The 19,770-nt window shown below is 34.3% G+C and overlaps 1 protein-coding gene across 2 annotated transcripts in view; it reads left to right on the top strand.

The window, feature by feature from the left end:
• IL1RAPL1 (interleukin 1 receptor accessory protein like 1) overlaps positions 1-19,770 on the top strand; it is a 764,863-nt gene that overhangs the window by 50,866 nt on the left and 694,227 nt on the right. The window contains exon 1 of one of the 2 annotated variants that reach the window (XM_066980474.1): positions 18,747-18,775. The exons of the other annotated variant lie outside the window; for it this stretch is intronic. The gene's annotated coding sequence lies outside the window, so the exon portion shown is untranslated. Of the gene's footprint in view, positions 1-18,746; positions 18,776-19,770 lie in introns of those variants that run through there. 2 annotated transcript variants of the gene reach the window in all.

The following is a 19,770-nucleotide window of genomic DNA, read 5'->3' as shown; positions in this document are numbered from 1 at the left end:
TGACGTAAGTTCTTTATAACAGCAGACTAAAATTTATCCAACAGTGGATATTTATGTATCTGCTTGTTTTCTTACATTTACTACTTTGCATTGCCTGACTTTGAATTGCATAAGAAACCATCCAGCAACCCTCTGTGCATGAGTCCTACTGATGAAATTTAATCTCAAGATACAAATCACAAAATAATTTAGTATTCTACATTTTAGAATTTAGAATTCTACATGCAATGCTCTAATGCAGAACTATTTTTCTTGGATTAGAGTGTACAAGAAAAATGACTTATTTTGAACTCTGAATGAGGGCTAGAGAGAGATATTGGTCCAGGCCTTTTCTGATTCATCCTTCTTTTAGAGCAGGATGTAAATGACAGAAGTGTCTAGAGGATCACAATAAGCTGATTTATTTTACTTGATATAAAAGGTAAATAATAATAATAATAATAACAACAACAAAATTTACTCCCACCCTTGTCATTTAAAATAGAGACTGTCACTTGCCAAATTTTGAAAGATAGACTAATCTGGTATTATTTACATTAATATCCTATCCTATCAAGCTAAGAAAACTTCATATAAAAACATAAATAGATAACAACTTAAACAGACATACAGATAAAGCTAAAAACCGTGAGTTCTGGTGAGTTCATGACAGACTGACTAGTAATGTAATCTGCTGCTTCCACCCTGAAAAGTGTGGTTTCTGAAGACTGTAAAGACAGGAAGGTTGGTTTTTTTACAACTGTTAAACCAAAGACTAGCTTCACAGGAAGTACAATTTGGCAAACATAGGATAAGAGGCTTGAGCTTGTTTTTTTAGATTTCAAGTAATTGACTTTTCATGGTCAGTCACAGTCAATAGAAATACCTTACTAAAAAAATATGTAAACTATTTTTTGCAAGCTTAATAGGCTAATACTTGAATTACCATGACTTTCATGCAAAAGATGGAAGGGCAAAGACTGAAACTGAAATTCATAGTAGGTATTCAATATACATTTAGCCAAGCATATTAAGGAAAAGATGGTCAGCTATAATAATTTAGTAGTAGAATTCCAGTTCTATGGCTTATCTTATTGTGATAAACCCATGAGATTCTTGACATAAATAATTTTCAGGATTAATGCAGCATAATGAGGAGGAAAAGACTACTTGATAAAAACTACTAGAATTTTCAAAGCAGTTTTCAAATAAGGCCCTATTGACATTGTTAATTGCACTTAGCCTTGATAAATTGCCTCCTAGTTTCAATCATTTAGTGCTTTTTTCTCTTTCTAATTTGACAAAGTTAAAATTTTTGTAATATTCCTTAAAACACACATCATCTAATTACCATTGATTCAGTTACAATCCATTAAATCATAAAAAGTCAGCCTAAAATAAGTGATTTGTGAAACTATGGGTCATTTATGGTGTTGTAAATTGTGAAACCACCTACAAAATGTAAATTCTGATTTTCAATTTTTTTATTATCCTCACAAGTTTAAGAATTATGATATTGACTTCAGTTGCTATACTTGTGAATTACATTTTCCTCATATAGATCTTGATTCAGGAAGGGACTTAAAATTAAGCATATGAAACTGGCATAATAGTTCTGGCTTGTTTTAAAGATTAGGTGCTTTGGGATTCTTCTCATGTAAACATAACATCTTCTTATTGAAATAAAAATAGCAAGTTATGTGCTCTGTTGTTTAGAAATTTTGGTGATGAGTGACATATGATAAAAGAGGTAACACCTGACTCAATAAACGTATGAGGAAATAATTACAGTAATCAGGTTCATGGAAAAAAAAGATGATAAAAAAAAAAAGTCTGACAACTGACAAAGACGTATAAGACATTCAGAATGCTAAAAAAGTAACAGTAACCTTTAGGAGTTACCAATAGATGTAACATTTTACTGGAAAGAAACAGTTTGCAGGCCTTAAATGCCTTAACTTCCATCACAATAGAAGAAAATTAAATGAAGAAAATGGAAAGAAGGTATGAAATGAACAGAGCAACTCATGTTTAACAAATGTCATGTGTGTGTGTCAAAAAAAAAAAAAAAAGATTCAAAAGATTCTGATCTTCATTTCCCTATCAGAATAAAGGCAAGAAAGGTGCATCATTCATCAAGAAAAGGTTTGAAGGTTTGTACTTCAGAATATTTAGAGAAGCATGGTTGATAACTGAAATGCAGATTAGGTTTGGTTACAATCAAACCTTAACTCACTTTCAGATGTGAAGTGCTCAGTTCTGGGCTTTAGGTTTGTCCCCTGTGGGGTCACAAATAACAAAAAGAAAGAAATACAGTCTTGGTGTTATTCTTAAAAAGGATTAGTGTATTCCAGGATTTTAGTGTAATTTAAGCTTCTTAACTATGCGAATGTGTTCAGTGGATTAAGAAAACTGAATTTCCATCACCATTAAAAGCTATTAACTGTAGATTGCCTTTCTTGTCACACAACAATGAATATGAATGAAGTCATCTCTGGAACAGTTTTGTCATATATTATTCAAAAAAGTAATGTATGGAAAGGACAAATGTGTGGAAAGGGAGGAAGGAAAAGAGATAGGTATATATCAGAGAGCTAAGTGATAGCAGAGATGTCTGAACATCTAAAAAGATGTTCAAGAAAATTATAACAAATCAATCTGCATGGAAGAGAAAGGGAAGGATGAAAAAAGAACTGTTCTGAACAGCTCTACATGAAGACGGACTGTAGTATTTCCAAGCAGATGAGTAAGTTTCGAATGAAAGCAACATATTTATTTTTTTTAATCAAACATTAATGAAATTTAATCAAGATTTATAGAAGGATAGATATAGCTGTGGAAAAGAAGAAGAAGAAAAAAAAGCTTGATGCTCATATATCTTCTGTTGGTAAAAAAAAAAAAATAGACAAGAAATTGACAGATAGGTATAAAAAGCCTACTAGCACCTCAAAAGGTTCTATTTGGAGACAAAATCAAACACAGCTAATGCCACCACTGGCTTCCTGCTCAGTTCTCCATTATATTTTGTGCCTATTTAGCTCTTAGCACTCAGCACCCTGGAAATTACATGTTTGCGAAATCAGATACAGCATCCTTATTAAAAGATTTTAATATTCATATACAATCATAAAATGTCATATATGAACACGTTAATTAATGCAGAACCTACATAACATGACTTGATTTTCAGTACACTACTTGGAGAATGCCTTACTTCTCAACCAAAAATTTCCTGTACTTCTGATCCTTCCTTTATATATAAGGATTCTTTCCTATATATATATATAAAGCTAATTTTGGAGATATTCTGAACATTCAACACTAACAATAAGTCAGTTGAGAGATAAAAGTGCTTATCAGTATTTGGCCTAGTCTGTGTTTTAATTCAAGGGTGGATAAGAATCTTTGTTTGTTTGTTTGTTTGTTTTCCTATGGCAATAGTGAATGTAGCACTTTTGAAAGCATCTGCAGAGAATATGAATTAATCTGTTCTGCCTTTGTGAATACTTTGTCTGCATGTGTTATATACTGATAACATTACTCACATCATTATCATTATCTCTGAACAAGTGTTTTCAGATACTTGATATCTTTTAATAAGGAAGGTGTACTGTATTTTGTATGAATGAGTTGGCAAGATTCAGGTGTTATGGTTACCTAGGAAGAAAACTGAGGGTAGAGGAGGCAAAGTAGGGATTAAAAATCAAGGTAAACAAAAAGAAGACAATCCATACCCCCATTCCACATGTCATTATGGCTTAATAAATATGATGATGTTCTCTAGAGACATTTACATATTCAAATGTGGTTTATCATTGAATGTAGACTATTTCAATCTATTAATTTTGTAAGCTGAATGCATCTGAATTTATCAAAGTGTTGATTAGGTGTATAAATCTGTGGCTGACATTAAAAAACAACAACAACAACAAAAACAACCACAAAAAAAGTCTAACTGTGGACTTAAATCTTTATCACATAAAAGGAAGTATTCAGTATATGTTTCGTCTGAGGCAAAGTTGTCATCTTTTTTGGACGTGACTTTCTTGGCCAACATATTTATCCCCTCCCTCTGGCTCCTTGAAAATATTCAGTTCTTGTCCGTTTCATTTATGAAAATAGATAATACACAAGTCCCCCAAATTAATAACTATATCAACATTAATAAAACCTTAGTTTCAAGCAATCAAAGATTCCACTGTCGATCTATGAAAAATGTCCTTGTAATAAGTAGGTGGTAAATTTGGATTTAGTTTCAAATATGTAAAGGGTTTTGATCTTTTAGAATATATTATCATCTACTGTACCTATAGGAGGTTATTATTATTATTATTATTATTATTATTATTATTATTAAAGAATATTAAACAGATTCAAAAAGGGAAATTTATACATAGTTATATAATGTATATATGGAATAAGTGAATATGTCACTGAAATTAACGAAATGCAGGAAACCCAAATTTCTTATGTTCTTACTTTGAATAAAATATATATATTGCTGCACTTTTTATGACTTCATAATTTTTATTCGAAGTGCTTGAAAAAGAAACATTAACACCACTGTTATATAAAGCTATTTTTTGTCATCAGTCTTCCAATTTAAAATAGTTCATACATAGAAAAAAAAACCACCAACACCAACGACAAAAAAATTTCTTTCCCAGCAGCTTTCCCAGCTCTCCTGTATACCTGAGCTGAGCTCTGTTATGTGACCAGTACTGTACAGCCAGTTGTAAATAGCCTTGAATACGCCAGACACAAGAGGTCCAACTACAGCAACACAATCTAATGAGTTTGACCCTGGATGCTGAGTTGTAAATTCTCATCTCCCGCTGTGGCTTTGCTGCATATAGGTTACTTAGGCTACTTAAACTTGGAGTTAAAATAAATAATAATAATAATAAATCAGCAGCAGCAGCTCTGTTTAAAAGGTAGAATGTCAACACCTGTCTCACAAGGTTACTGTAAATATTAAGTAGTGAACTGTAATTGTCTGCTGGGCATAACTGAAAAACAGTCAATTGAGTGGAACATGATCAACAAATGAACACAATACAGTTTACTGAATACATGGACAGCACCATTTTTACCTTGTTTTTTTACAGAAGGACTGTAACTGTTTTTCTTAATTACATAATTTTCACTTTTGACCTAATATTAACAGTCTATCTGCAAAATAATGATTAATGAACATGCCAACTAGTTCATGTAATGGTACCAAATACTAATGTATAAAATAGTGTGAAAGCACTGCACTCTTTTTACCATGTTTCACAAACATCACACTTTTTGGGAAACATTTTACAGTATATTAGCTGTCAGATCATTGTGAATTAATTATGAATTAATTTGTCTTCTTTTCCCTTTTCCTAACTCAACTAAAATGGTAGATGTGCTGTTACAGAACTGTGCTTTGGAATGACATAAAGGAGTGCAGCAAACTTCTGATTGTTCTTTTGCTTAAAAACTGTAAGCTGAAATGGTTGGAATCAGTCAGGAAAAGGAAAAAAAAAAAAGCACATCTTCCCTGTTTACAGTCAGAACCACAATGCATAATATTTTGCTACAAGGAATAGTGTTTGTTTGCTTGTCTTTTGTCACTAAATAATTCTGCTACTTCCATAACTAAATTATTGATTTTTCAGCCTCTGGGAAGGAAAATACAGTATTGTTTTTATTTCTTCAGTTCTCTTCAAGGTCTGTATTTGCAGGTGAATGAGAAAAGTTTTTCTTCTGGTACTATTGTTATCTAAATAACAGTGTGGTGGATACTGCTACAGCAATGGTTACATGCTGGTTGTTGAAATTTAAAGATCTGGTTAAATAGGCAAGGTATTGAAGGGCTGATTCTCTTTTTGTTGTGTATAATAGCATGTTTGAAGACAAGCCTATCCCATGTCAGCTTTGCCATGGCAAGGAAAATCCATTCCTTCAGTATTGGTGTCTGCCTCAAAACTTGCAGTGAATTTCTAGTTTCAACAAATGCCATGCTGTGCTTCCAGCTCTATCAAGATCATCTTTTCCTTTGCCTCCAAAAATTTCCTCTGATCTGTTTCCTCTTGCAAGTAGTACTCTGTTTCCCTCAAAAGTCCCCCAGTCCAGATAGGTAGTAGTAGGTGTGGGAAAACATCAGTATACAGTAAAGCATGGATTTACTTTAGCTCATTTAGTACTGCCCATACCTCCAATACAGGGCATCTGCTTATTGCACCTTCCAAACAGGTGTCTCCAAAGGAAGAATACACAGCCATGCAAAGTTGCTCTCAGGGTTGCAAACTCTCCTCTTCTCTCTCTGTGCTGAAACAGGGTGACTAGGAGAAAAAACGTTGGTCAGCGTTCAGCTGTGCTGCTATTTGCATCTGTTTCAATAGATTGAAACATGCAATGTCCATACAATGAACTGTAAGCAAGCAGCTTGTTGCAAGTATTACCTGATCTAGATTACATATCCAGTTCAATTCACTGTGGATTGGTGTTTACAACACTGATTGGTGTATCACCTTGGAATTAAACCTACCCACTGACATCTTGTCTGACCTAACACTTCAACTGCCTGAGGCACTGCACAGGTATAGCTAAGCGTTTCTCAGAGTGAGCAGGTCTGGAGACAGCCAGCATTGTCTGTTTCCCAGGCTCCACTGTTAGCGCCACACATCAGATCCTGATTAATGTTTTGGATAACTTGGGGAGCTTAATTTCTTATATTCCCATTAGTGTGTGTGTCTTGTGAGAAAGTACTTCAAAATGTAGGGGTTTCATGGGATCTGGGAATCCATTTGTGTGCTGTGTTGTCTGTGTATTATGTTAATTAATAAATTTAAAGACTTCCAAGGTTCAGGATCAAATACTGAGCTTCTCAAGAGAGGTGGAAGTTACATGAAAAGAAGCTAATGGTTTAGAAAGGGCAATCACTCAGGCCTTTCAGAGGCACAGTAAGGAATGAAATGTTGTCCCTCATCTTTGTGACTGTTGGGTGAAAAAAAAAAACAAAATAGGCAGATCATAACAAGACCTTCCATTGCTTGCCTTTAGTGTTGCAGTTGGGGTTATGTGTTATCTGTTCTGAAGAACTTCATTCTCTGGCAAGTGTTTAAGCTTTGCCTCTCTTAATAATTTTATATTGAATTAAAGGAGTAGCTTTTGTAATGACTGAGGGCTGCACGGCTCCTATTACTGTCTATTGATCCTTGCCAAAATTCATCCTTATGAAAAAAATAAAAAAATAAAAAATCATATATATATAAACCATATATATATAAACCATATATATTTGTATTCTCCTGCTGCACTGTATATATATATATATATAAACCATATATATGTGTATATATATACAGTGCAGCAGGAAAATACAAATGAATAAATTGTTTTAAACAAGCCTTATCCTTAAGAATTAAGCTTGTGTATCTATCCAGGCATGTGCAGATACTTTTGAAAGTTATTAAATCATGCAAAAATCCTTATGGCAAGCCTTTTGGCTGGCCTCAACCCCTTTTGTTGTTGATGATGGGCATGGCAGATTGTAATAATCTTCAGGCTTAGCTAGAAAAAAAGACAATTTAGTGCAAAAAAAGTGTGGAAGTAATGGCAAAGATAAGGAGATAATGTGATTCCCTTCAGGGAAAAAAAAAAAAAAAAAAGAGCTAGAAAATCATCAGTGAATCATGAGCTGATGACTGAGAAAAACCATGTCTGGTGACTGACCTGGAAAAAAGGCATTACATTTAAATCCTCTGCCTTTCTCCCTCTTCCACCTCCCACTCATCTTCCACCTCCACAACCAAGAGTAAAGAATTGGAAGAAAATGGAAAGATAGTCTAAAGGTGATTTCAGAGCTGACTGAATTAGCTTCAGTTAAATCTAGGACTCCTGAAAAGCTGTGAGGCTTGGAAAGTGGTAAAACAGCATGGAGAAAACAGGTATTGCAAAGGGCCAATTATTTTTTGAAATATCATCCTTAAAAGGCCATGTTTTATAAAGCTTGAGTGGAGGACAAACTGCTTAGGAAAATCTGCCATAAAGAAAGAAGACTTACTGCATTCATTCATTTGCTGTTCAATAAAGTTATCCTTCAAGCAAAAGCAATCTATATGTGGATGACTTACCATACAGAGAACAGAGTTTTTGTATATGTGAGGTATATTTTGTGCATATGTAATTTCAGCTAATTCTGTCTCCATCAACCACTGCAGGTTGATGGTTCTAGATTCCAGGTTTCTTATTTGGAGGTCACATGAAATATGCTAAAGGAAAAGCTTGGAGCACACAACCTTCTGCAGGTAGCATCTAGAAATTTGTTTTGATTCCAGAAACTGAGTGAAATCATAATTTTTACTGCTTTGATCTCTCTGTTGCTGCTTATTCTCATAGGAGAAGAAATTCTCTATAGTTTCATTGTAAGTTAAAAGACTAAGTTTAGAAACGGGACAATGGAAAACATTAATGAATTATTGATATTGCTTGCATATCACCTCTGAATGCTGCTTAGTTAATGTGAGTTTTGTCTTCAGTCATATCTCAGAGCCTGGGTACCAGTAGTTAAAAACTTAGTTACATTTAGACTATCTTGATAATGAAAATCACCGTTAGTGAGGCTGTGTAATATCCAAAAAAAAAAAAAAAAAGTTACAAACTATGTGTGTTTTTAAATATTCTAGATGTTCTAGTATGTCCAGGTTTTGGAAGAGGAACCTCAGATTTGCTAAGTGCAGTTCCCTCTTATATGGCATGTGCATATTATGTTTAATCAGCATATTATGTTTAATCAGCCTGCATATGCTACATAGCTACAAAGACTTCTATCATTCAGGCTCTGAAAAATTTACTGATGCTTTATATGTCAATACATTATGTTTCACATGTCAGTACATTCAGCATTTTTATTCAGAGCTTGCATGGCTTGTGACTGTAGGAGTTGAACAGCTGTTCCTTACCGTTGTTACAGTTACATCAGGAGGTCCTGCACTGCTTGAAGCTCTAGGCAAGAATATTCATGGGCACCCAGAAAAATTAAAAAAAATAAAATAAAATAATAATAATGAAAAAAGGTGTAGTTGCAGAAGGAAGGGAGGAAATATAAACACTATGGCAGACGAAGACAGAAATGAGATCAGTAGCAGTGTTTCTGAGGATATGGACAGAAATACAGAAGAAAAAGAAGTACAGAAGACAGACTAAACAGGAGGTTGGGATGTTGTCAGAAAAGGTTAGGAGAGATGAAAACTGCAGGAGAGCTTTCTATAAATATTGAAGTACTCATACTTGCAAGTCCTGGAAACTTAGACTTGTGAATAGGTCTAATAAGAAGCTGTCATATATAGTAGCAAAACTCATGTTTCCATTCCACTAGAAGATCTCTATGAAAGAAGTTAACAACTTTGTACTACTTCCTATTACTGCCTTTTTGACATAAAGTCCACTGACCTGATTATTCAAGGTTAGGATGTTTCTGTGTAATGAAGTCATAACTTCATTTTATGTAAGATAGAGAAGAAGGATTACAAATTTTATGTCTCAAAAAGTCTTTTTTTAAAGAACATTATGATGTCTTTTTAGCAAGAATATCTAAAAATGCTATTCTAGAATATAGCTAATTGTTCAATCTCCATTTTTATGTAGTATCTTTATTTGTATCTAGTAATATCCATTATTAAAGAAAAACCAAACCAAAACAAAAAACACAACTAAACAGATAAACAAAACTCCATATTTTTTTTTACAAACAATTTTTGGATAATATCTAGAGTTTGTTTTACAAGCCCCATATACACAGTCTCAGAGAGGCTAGTCATTGAAGTATGGAGGCCACACTTTGCGCAGTACCTCCAATCTACCTTTCTGCTTTGAGAGTTTTTCAGGGAGTTAGCTAAAGAGGCACTGTAGGCAGGTTGCAAACTGTGATGCTGAAGCAGCAAGTCAGAAAGTAAATAAATCCCAGGTGTATGTTTTCTTTTTCTTCTGCTTTTCTTTCATTTCCAATACTTCTTTCAGAGCTTGTGTTGATAAATTATAAGGAGAGTCATCTTTGGTACATTTTGATAAAGCCATCTGTGAATGACCTGACAAAATCTAGCGCATTCCTTAGGTTACAGAAAACATAATTAGGGTTTACTAAACTTCTCAGATTGTCATAGCTCCAAAAAAGTTTAGGGATCAGGAAGAAGAGCGTTCCCTACCTCCCCTTTCAGCTACAAGATTAAGGGATACACCAGGACACTCAGCTGCTCCAGGCTTTAACAGGAGGTGCCAGGGAGGTAAAAAGACTTGTAGTAAGCACAATGAGGTTATGTGAGCAAGAGAAGTCTGGATCATGCAGCCATGAAATGATAAATAGAGAAAATGTTAATTTAAAATGTATTGTAGTTTGGAGATATAATTTATCCAGAATTTGTAAGAATTCACTTAGGAAATATTTTCTATTTGCCTTTTGTTCATATCAGGGAGAACTGGAGTGAATGCTTTTCTCCTTTGAGATACTGTTGGTCACAGGAAGAACATCTGCCTTTCGCAGACAAATATTTGTTTAGTTTTTCTCTGTAGAAATGCTTCATGAAAAATATTTATCCTCTGAAAAGGGAATGCAAATTGTTACAACATGATTCTTGAAAAAAACACAGGCAAACTTTATCTCTCAGCAGGCAAGGGAAAATAAGAGTTTGTGACAATACATGAAAAAGATTAGAGTTCTACCCTAATGCATACTAGTCATTTATTAAATGTTTGTTCTAATTCTCCTGTCTGACGGTATCAATTCTTATTTTTCACTTTTCTCTGTATTCAGCTTGCATTGCTGTTTCAAGGTGAGGCATTTACCTTCTGTTAAATGGTATGTAGCTTTTCCCAGTGAAGGCAGTAACGTACACTATTCCATGTTAGAGGGATACCATATCTTTAGCTTAATTTTTATTGAAATCTTCTGCTTTGTTATCAACACTAACCTGAAAGCGGAGTGAAATCAATGTGCACAGAAAACTAAATGAGTTACTCAATGTTCATTCAATGTTATTAGTCTCATAAAGATTCATAACACACAAAACAGATATGAATCGTAAAGATTCATAACACGCTAAAACAGATGCCCATTTTCTTCTAATTGCTTTCAAAAACTTTATTCCTGTCTCCTAGATATTATCATTTCATAGCTATTGAATGCAGAAAGAACATGTTTCGTGCTGGTTGATATCCTCTGTTATCTCACTGAAATAGGTGGAATTACAGAGATGAAGTACTGGTAAATTTGTCCCAATGACTTTTCCTATACACAACAGCAAAGTCCTAGAGAATATTTTTAACCTGTTTGAAAAAATACAGTGTCTGATAACATGGTATTTTCATGTAAAACTTTTGGTTTTAGCATATCTTCAATGTTACAAAATAAAAATCCATACTATGCTTCTGCATGCAAGAGATGTTCTCAGTTCTAGTCTAGAAATGTATACACTTCAAAGAATACACATACTGGGACCAACTTACCAATGCTTATTCACTTGTAAAATCTTTACTTGCATAAGCAATCCTGTTGAAGTTAAAACTCCCAGATACATGCTTTAAGGTTGCATGGATCTTGACAATTGTATTCTACCCCCCAAGCTAAAGGCTAGCTTGAGTTTCATCTGATGCAACCTTCCAGCTGAATGCATCCCTGCTGTGAATATATATTTTGAAGTCTTAAGAAGCAGAGAGAAGAAGCAGAGAGCCAATTATAAACTGGCAAACAATTTTTCTGAAAAAGCAGATCTAGTTTCCTTTTAATATTATTACTGTTCCCCCCCCCCCCCCCCCCCAAATGGTTTAGAATTTTGCTGTTTACCTCACTTTACAGGTTTTCTTCTTAAGTGGTACATGGCTTATTATAAGATTTCTTGCTGATGGTAGGAAAAAGAAGAAAGAAAATGTGAACATTGCTAATACTGTCCTTAAGAATGACCTTTGTTGTTGGGGAAAGAATTGATGTCATATTTGGCACTTGGGTCCAAACTGTTCAACACTATACCCCAGTGTATATTTTACCAAGGAGTTCTGCTTTCAAAAATGGGGACAACTATTTGCAAAACACCAGTGCCAAAGCTGATTTTTTTTAGTGTCTTTAAGACAATACGTAGGCTGACTGTGTTCTGCTCAAGGTTATGCTACGCCATGACTTCTACACAGTGCACAGTGGGTGCACAGTGTCTGTATTCATACTGGTTATATATGCATAATATATATTACTTCAGATACTAAGAGTGATTAAATTTTAAAAGAGGATGGTGCACAAGCTATTGCATTAAACTCTCTTGGCTTCGCTAGGATAGCTGTTATAAATTGATTTGATATGTCAATAGTGGCTATTAGCTAATTATATAATCTGGCTCTTTGATGTGCTTGACATGCAGCTTTACTTTCAGACAAAACTGCCAATTGAAGAAATGGAGTTTCCTTTTCTTTTTTTCCTTTTTTTTTTTCCCTTCAATTACTTGACTACTTACCCATATCTTCATCTTCAATTGAATACAATTAAATGGTTCTTAGAAAATTATTAAGTCAAGAAGTCTTTGGAACACAGTTATGTGTGTGAGTGAGTGCATGTGTGTGAAACAAGAGAGAGGAAGTGATGCTGGGAGTGGAGGTGTCTTCATTATTTAAGCAAACTAAGGTAATGACTGATTTTCCTGCAAATGCTACATGCCAAATCTAAGAAGCATTTCCGTCAGAGTATTATTGTAATAAGCATTGTCTTACAGGAGCTTCAGTTCTCCATGATGACTATCTCTCCATAGCTACAGTGGGATTTTTAGCAGGAGCTAGTAAGGAGCATGTGGGACCATGGTATTAGATAGAGATGTACTACTGATGGAAAAAATATTGTGCACTTGTCTTGCAAAGACAATGGGAATTACCTTGTGGTAAATAAACTGCATTCCTGGTTTGATCAATTTGAAAGGAATGATATAGAAGTACATCAGACAAAATTTTATGGAGATGGATTTAATTGTTTTACTGTCTGTTTATGTTCTGTAAAGACTTCATAGAGTGTCCATTGTCTTTGCATGGCTGTTTTAATCAAATGTGGTTTACTTCACAGTAAAATAAATGTGTACCTCAACTCATACTCTAGCGCACAGAAATTTCTGCAGCCCTTTCTTGCAAGTCAGCAAAATAGCACAAATTTATACTGGTAACACTATGACCCAAATATTTGTTAAACTCCTACATGTTGCCTCATTAGATGTACTGTGGATTTTGAATATCAGCTGGATGTGGCATGTTTTCTGCTTTTTAGCCCAAAAATCTATTTAGCAAGCTAAACAATTACTGTTGAATATGTAATTCCTACAAGGTAGTAATATCTTGTTCCCCTACTCCCTTTCCTTTCTACAAAAAATAAGGAAGTTTTCTTGGCAGAAATCATTGTGATCCTTGATTTGTGTTATATGGGCAAGCACAAATGTTTTTCACACAGCATCATTTTATTTTTTCACCTACCATAAACTGTCCTTGCTAGTCTGTTTTAACTGTGGTTGCTGTGCTATTGAATTCTGTTGATTTACCTTTTCTTTGTGTGTGCTTGTGTGTGTGTAAGTGCTAAACAGGGAAACTTTGTGTTATCCCTGTCTCATACTGATACACATCAAGAACAACCTTCCAAAGGTGAAATTGCCATTTCACAAAGAATGGTAACGGTGAAGAATTGCAACCTCCCACTCCATGTCCATGCAACACTATTATCCTTCTCTTGCTCTATTCTCCTGTTTTTCCACCCACGAAACTAAGATTTCTTATGGGTATATAAAGCCCACATGAATTAAGTAGTAATGTACTGTGCTCTGTAATTCAGAATTGTGAGCTTTGTTTTAAGCATTTTTTTTTATTTGACATAGAAGTGAAAAGCTTCTAGCATTTTATTTATTTCATGAATAATTTATTTTAATAATGAGAAAATTGAGTAAAATATAGCAAAGAAATACCATACGTCAACAGTTGAACTACATTGTATACTTCAGGTCTCATTCACTTTTATTCATTTATTGTTTGTTCAATATGCGTCCTTTATGTTTATTAAAAATCACTTGGTATAGCTTTTTCTGGCTCTTCTGCACTAGACAGTTTGTCAAAAGTGATTTGCAGAACACACCAGCAGTGTTAGTTAAGCAGTCTTAGCATATTTTTTTAATGAATACTACCCACCTATCTGCACCTAAATAATACTCATCATTTTAACGGATGTGATATTGAACTCTATTGGACTTTAAAGCTTCAGTAAATACCATAGACCTACAAGAACCATTTGAGAGAGATTATTTACACCTACCCAATTCTTCTATTTCTATTTTTCTTTTTAAAGAAATTAGGTGTGATTATTGAATAGCAATATTAAACTGCATAGCATTTAAAAGAGTGGATAAAAGGTCATTGTCAAACCTGACTATTTGTGGAATGGACCGCATAATCTTTGAAGTGCAAGTGAAAAAAACTCTGAATGCTTAACAAAGTATATTTTTCAGATACTTACTGATATTTTTTTCTTTTTTTTTTTTCTTTTTTTTTTTTTTTCGGGGGGGGATGGATTGTGTTTTGTTTTGTTTTGTTCTTGTACTATTTAAACAAGTTTTCTGAAGCTAACTATCTCGTCTTTCAATGAAAAAAAAATCAGGAAACAACACTAATAGTCTTCAACCTGTTTCTCACCTTTACTCCAGACACATCTCTTCCCAGCTTCCTGGACTCCAGTCACCTTGCCACACCTTACACTCCATTCCCTCAATGAGGCAGTGGGAAGTGCAGAAGGTGGTGAGCAGTGTGTTGTGCTTCCTTTGCTTTATGCTGCTCCATGTTTATCACTCAGGTCCTCTAGCATGTTTCTCCACCAACTGCAGGGGGTTGTACCTGTTCAGGCACCCCCTGCTGTATCTCCACTTACATGGCTTCCTACTGTCTTCAAGACTGAAGCTTGACCAGGGTGATTTCCTGTAGTGCCAAGGTGCCAAGACTGGTGTCTGTTCAACTGGCTTCATTTCACCATATTGTATTTGATGTTGCAGTCCTTCCTGTCAGTGCTTGAAAGGGGAATGGGTAGGAAAGACGGTGTTTTGAGAATATAATTTTATCAAGTTTCTACCAAGAAAAAAGTGCAATAAAATATAAATCTCAGAGTATCAGAATATTCAGTGAGGATCAAATTACATACAATGGTATGCTATGCAGGCTGGATATATACTCTCATTACATACGGAATATAAATATGTAAACATATAGTACAGAAGCACAGGGTACTGGGATACAGTGGTAGAAGAAGTTTAAATACTTGATTCTGTATTTCCTGATGTAGATTTTCTTGCCTGTATACAAGACAGAAGAATAGTTATGGTTTCCAAGCTGACCTATGATGAGTATATTCTTTTTGACAGGATCTTACCCTTTCGGTCCACTTGTATTTAATCACTATTTCATAGTGCAGGATGATTGCTTTTCGCTAACAGCTGGGGCACACGCTACCGGAGATATCAGTCTGGGAATTGAAAGGGTTGGGGAGAACAGAAACAATTCCATTTCATATAAACAGCTTCCAAGTCAGGTAGCCAGAAAATGACGAAGAGAACTGCTAGACTAGGAGCTGGGAAGCATCTCTTCATTTACAAAATGCAACAGAAACATGTGTACAGTTTATATCTCTAGGTTAGAAACAATCTAAATTATTGGAGAATCTCAAAGTGTATTGGCCTTTAAAAATACCAACCCTCGTCAAAAAAAGGTATTTTTTTTTTTTTTAAAGGCAAGGGAGGTCTGACTTATTTTAACTTCAGTTTCATTTTCTTGTCTCCTTGGGATGATATGCACAGAGATAAGAAAACAAATATTTCTGTTCAAATTCCTTTGTAAATGAAAGAAAAGGGAATGCACTCAAGCAATTTGCTGTATTGCTTTCTGTAGATGAATTGAGACTTGTACCTAACCTAGAAGAACACATTTTCTGGAGGTCAGTCACCAAAGAGGTGTTGTTGATGGAACATCCCAGCTGCTCTACCAGACCATAATCTGCCTGCACTTCCTCACACCCACTTTAGTGTATGCAGGGGGTGGTTTTGACTATTTTTGTTCTGCTGCAGGAGATAAAGACATAATGGTTGTCTTTCGAAAAAGGAGTGAACAAAACCAGATTGGTCTGGAAATTATTTATGTTTGAAATGAACAGCTATTGTTAGTGTTGCCATAGAAATTATACCTTTAAAAGACTATCATTTCCCCTCTGTATTGCATTCTTTTGTATATAATCCTGTGCGGGGAAAAAAAAATAATTAAATAGTCTATGGAATGTCATGATTCTGACTAATCTCTCTTGCTCCTCTTATCAGATTAGATTTCTCCAATCTCATCCTTCTGCTACAGCCTTTGAAAGAGTACACAGCTGTCAGTATACATGTTAGACAATTTCTATGTTGGAAGATTATTTTCTCCTTTTATGAGAAGCTGTGTATCTTTTAAACATCAGAAATGTGCTGCCAAGTATAGTTCACAGCATGAAGATAAATAATGCCATTAAACTAGAAAACCTTTTAATGATTGCTGGCTACTCAGTGGGCTTAGCAATTTAGAATAACACTTCCTTACAAAAATCACTACAGTTATTGAAACTTCTAAGCCCAGCAATCATTTCAAGACAAAGTGGTAGTATTCTTTTATAAAGTGGGTCATTGGTGATTTTCTGAAAGCTTGCCTTGGTAATTTTTGTATTCTTTTTATTCCTATGCACAAGAGGAAATACAGAATGTGAGATGGGTTGTAAAAATACCATAAAATTATTTTAGTTTATCTGGGACAATATTGGAATATGGCATGCTATAGAGGTTATTCTTAATTCCCATGAGGACAGCTGCTATGAATAGACAAATATACTCATATACTTTGCGAAACCCACCACTCTGCACTTTGTAATTGTTAAGGAACAGAGAAAAAGGACTTAGCTTCTCTACTATAACCAGTCAACCCTTACTGCAGAGTTTCTTTGTTCACTCCAGTTTCTACTGTCTATTATGTCTTTTATTACTGAGTATCAGTGAAAAGAAAGACTCTAGCATTTATGTCATGCTTCTTTTTATACCTGTATAGTAAATATTGTCTATCTAAAACCAGCCAGATATATATCTGCTTCATAGTTAGAGAGATATTCAATAAATCTTAAAACACAGGAAAACTTTTTAAGGACATAGAGAAACAGAAAGGGAAAGAACACTCAATGCAAAAATTAATAACTGATGGGTTCACATGTAAAATTTAACAAGAAATTAAAACTAAGTCCTTCCGTGATCCTACAGATGAAACTGAGTTCACCATTTCATTTTCATTTGAACAGGAAGGAACAGGGAATAAAAGGCTGGAAAAGAAACTTTCTTTATTGTTATTATTATTATAAATGTAGAACCATCTTTCTGAAAGTGAGGTCAGAGTTTGGCGATTTAATATGGATCTAAAAATCCTCTTCCATCTGTAGCAGAGAATATGTACTCAAAGCTGTGCTAGGCATAAAAGATAAGTTCAGAGTGCATTCTTGCAGATATGATAGGACAGCCTGCAGGGAATGGTGCACTGTAATGAAGATTCCTTAAATGACTCAACGCACCCCTTCCCTTATGTCCATAGTAGATCTGACAGGTGACATCTTTTTGTTATTTATTTTCTTTTTCTTCCACATATACTTACTTTTCTAAAATCTAAGCAAGATTGTGTAATTCTTTGTTTTGTAGTCATTAATTTATCAAAACATTTTTACAATCTTAAAATACATTAGTGTTTAATTAAAACTTTGGATAATATATTCCCATTCTTGTCCACTCTGTTGTAGCACTCAGAAATTGTTAGGCTAGTATTAAACACTAAATTCATGTTTACTCCAGCACTCCCTAAAATTATATATGCAATTGTAAACAAAGCAGCTGGATTTTTTTCACTCTTTCATAAGTATTCGATTTAGTTGAATTGTTGAAAGGATTGTTGCAAGCAGCATTATAGCAGAATTATTAAGGATTTTCCAATTTACCAACAACCCATAGAAGTCATATGTCTAAACACTGAACCAAGTGACAGCTTGTAAAGGTTTTTTGCTCTGATCTTTTCTAATTTAGACTCTTTTCTAATTTCAACTCCTAAATTACTATTTTTTTCTTAAGAATAAATTATTATTATTATTAATATTAATATTTTTCTATGAAAGTGAGGTCTCAAGTAGGCTCTTAAAGAAGTGTTTACCTCATTGGCTTTTTGCCGAAAGTTCTAAAGGCACATGACACTGCATGGGAAGAGTAAAAATATTCTGGCATGGTATAAAACCTCTGTGAAGGCTAATTATTAAAACTCAGAAGGACTCAGAAGAACTGTCATTTGGAATGTGTTTGGTTAAGCTTTGCCTTTATGTTTCAACCTTGGAATAAGCATGAAGCTGGCATCTTTTATTTTATTTTTATTTTTTTTCCTTCATTAACTGTTTTGTTTGTTTGTTTGTTTGTTTGTTTGTTTGTTTTTTGAGCTATCACAAAGTAGTTTCAAGTCTGCCTTTTGTGTTCTGGATAGAGGCTACTATTTATAATAAACAAGAGGATATGCAACCCTTATAGGAATGTGTTTGTTTTTTTTTTTTAAATTAAATACTAAACATTATGGATATAGTTATATTTATTGGAAGCATTATTCAGCAGTGAAGCAATGAGCTAGGAAATGTTTAGACTCAGAAAAACAGCGAAGTGTACAGGTGATATTTTCAAAACTTTCTTTTCTTCTCAGATTCCTGATTTGAAGAAAGAGTAAGAGACTCGGAAAACAGGTACATTTGAGAATATCTTAATTCCAAAAGGTGATTATGCCAAGAAAATCAAAAGAATTATTTACCATTAAATCGATTTACTGCTGTGCCTGTATCCAAAGTGGGTGACTGTTTTCTGCTAGAGTTTATGCACTCTTCAGAGACTTTAGTAAGCATGAAGATTATAGGAATAAAACAGGAGTTTTCATCTTCTTGGAAGCAATTTGGCTTTAAAAAAAGGTGAGGGGAAGGAATAAGAGAGATCTGTCAGTCCTTAAGCTGATCTCTTGTATTCTAAGTGGTGACATGATTAAAGTGAGATATAATCTTCTGAGTCATTAACTCATATTTTTGGTGGGGCAACTGAGAAGGTGATACTTTTAAGTTATCTGGCTCCTTGTCTTGCCTGTTTTAGTAGTCAAACTGTGCTGAGAGTAGGATTACAAACTGAAGCCCTTTTGTTTCAGACAATATTACACAAGCATCATCTGTTGTTAAGGAGATAGTCAACCAGGGAACAGTCATCAAAAGATAGCATGATGTTTTTGCCACATTAAAGCCTGTAAAAACTGTTCTGCTGAAAACAGTATGGTCCCTTCCCATTTTATTTTAAGCTACGCTAGCAGCTGCTGTAATACATAAAACAGCTAAATGATTCCATAACAGTATTAATGAATTTAAATGAGAGCTGCAGTCTGCTCTTCTGCAGTCCAAAATTTCAACGGGTGTGTGCAGAGTCTACAGTATGAGGGCAAGTCATCCCTTTTACCTATAAAACTCCCACTGACATATACACATATTCACAAAAAGAGTAGAATTAACCTTTGTTGGGAACACTGTACAACAAATTAGTTAAACTACCAACAATCAGAGGGAGAACTTGTTTGGATGTAATACTGATATTTTCACAGTGGGAAGACAAAATTATTAGTAGATTGTTGTCTATGATAAACCATAGAAGATAATAAATGGACCTGAGTTTTAACGGTTGTTTGCAAAAATCAGAGCTAACCTTT

The sequence above is a fragment of the Anser cygnoides genome, chromosome 1 (assembly GCF_040182565.1).
Source record: "Anser cygnoides isolate HZ-2024a breed goose chromosome 1, Taihu_goose_T2T_genome, whole genome shotgun sequence".
NCBI lineage: Eukaryota > Metazoa > Chordata > Aves > Anseriformes > Anatidae > Anser > Anser cygnoides.
The sequence above is the reverse complement of the archived record's forward strand: the minus strand, read 5'-3'. Positions and strand labels throughout refer to the sequence as shown.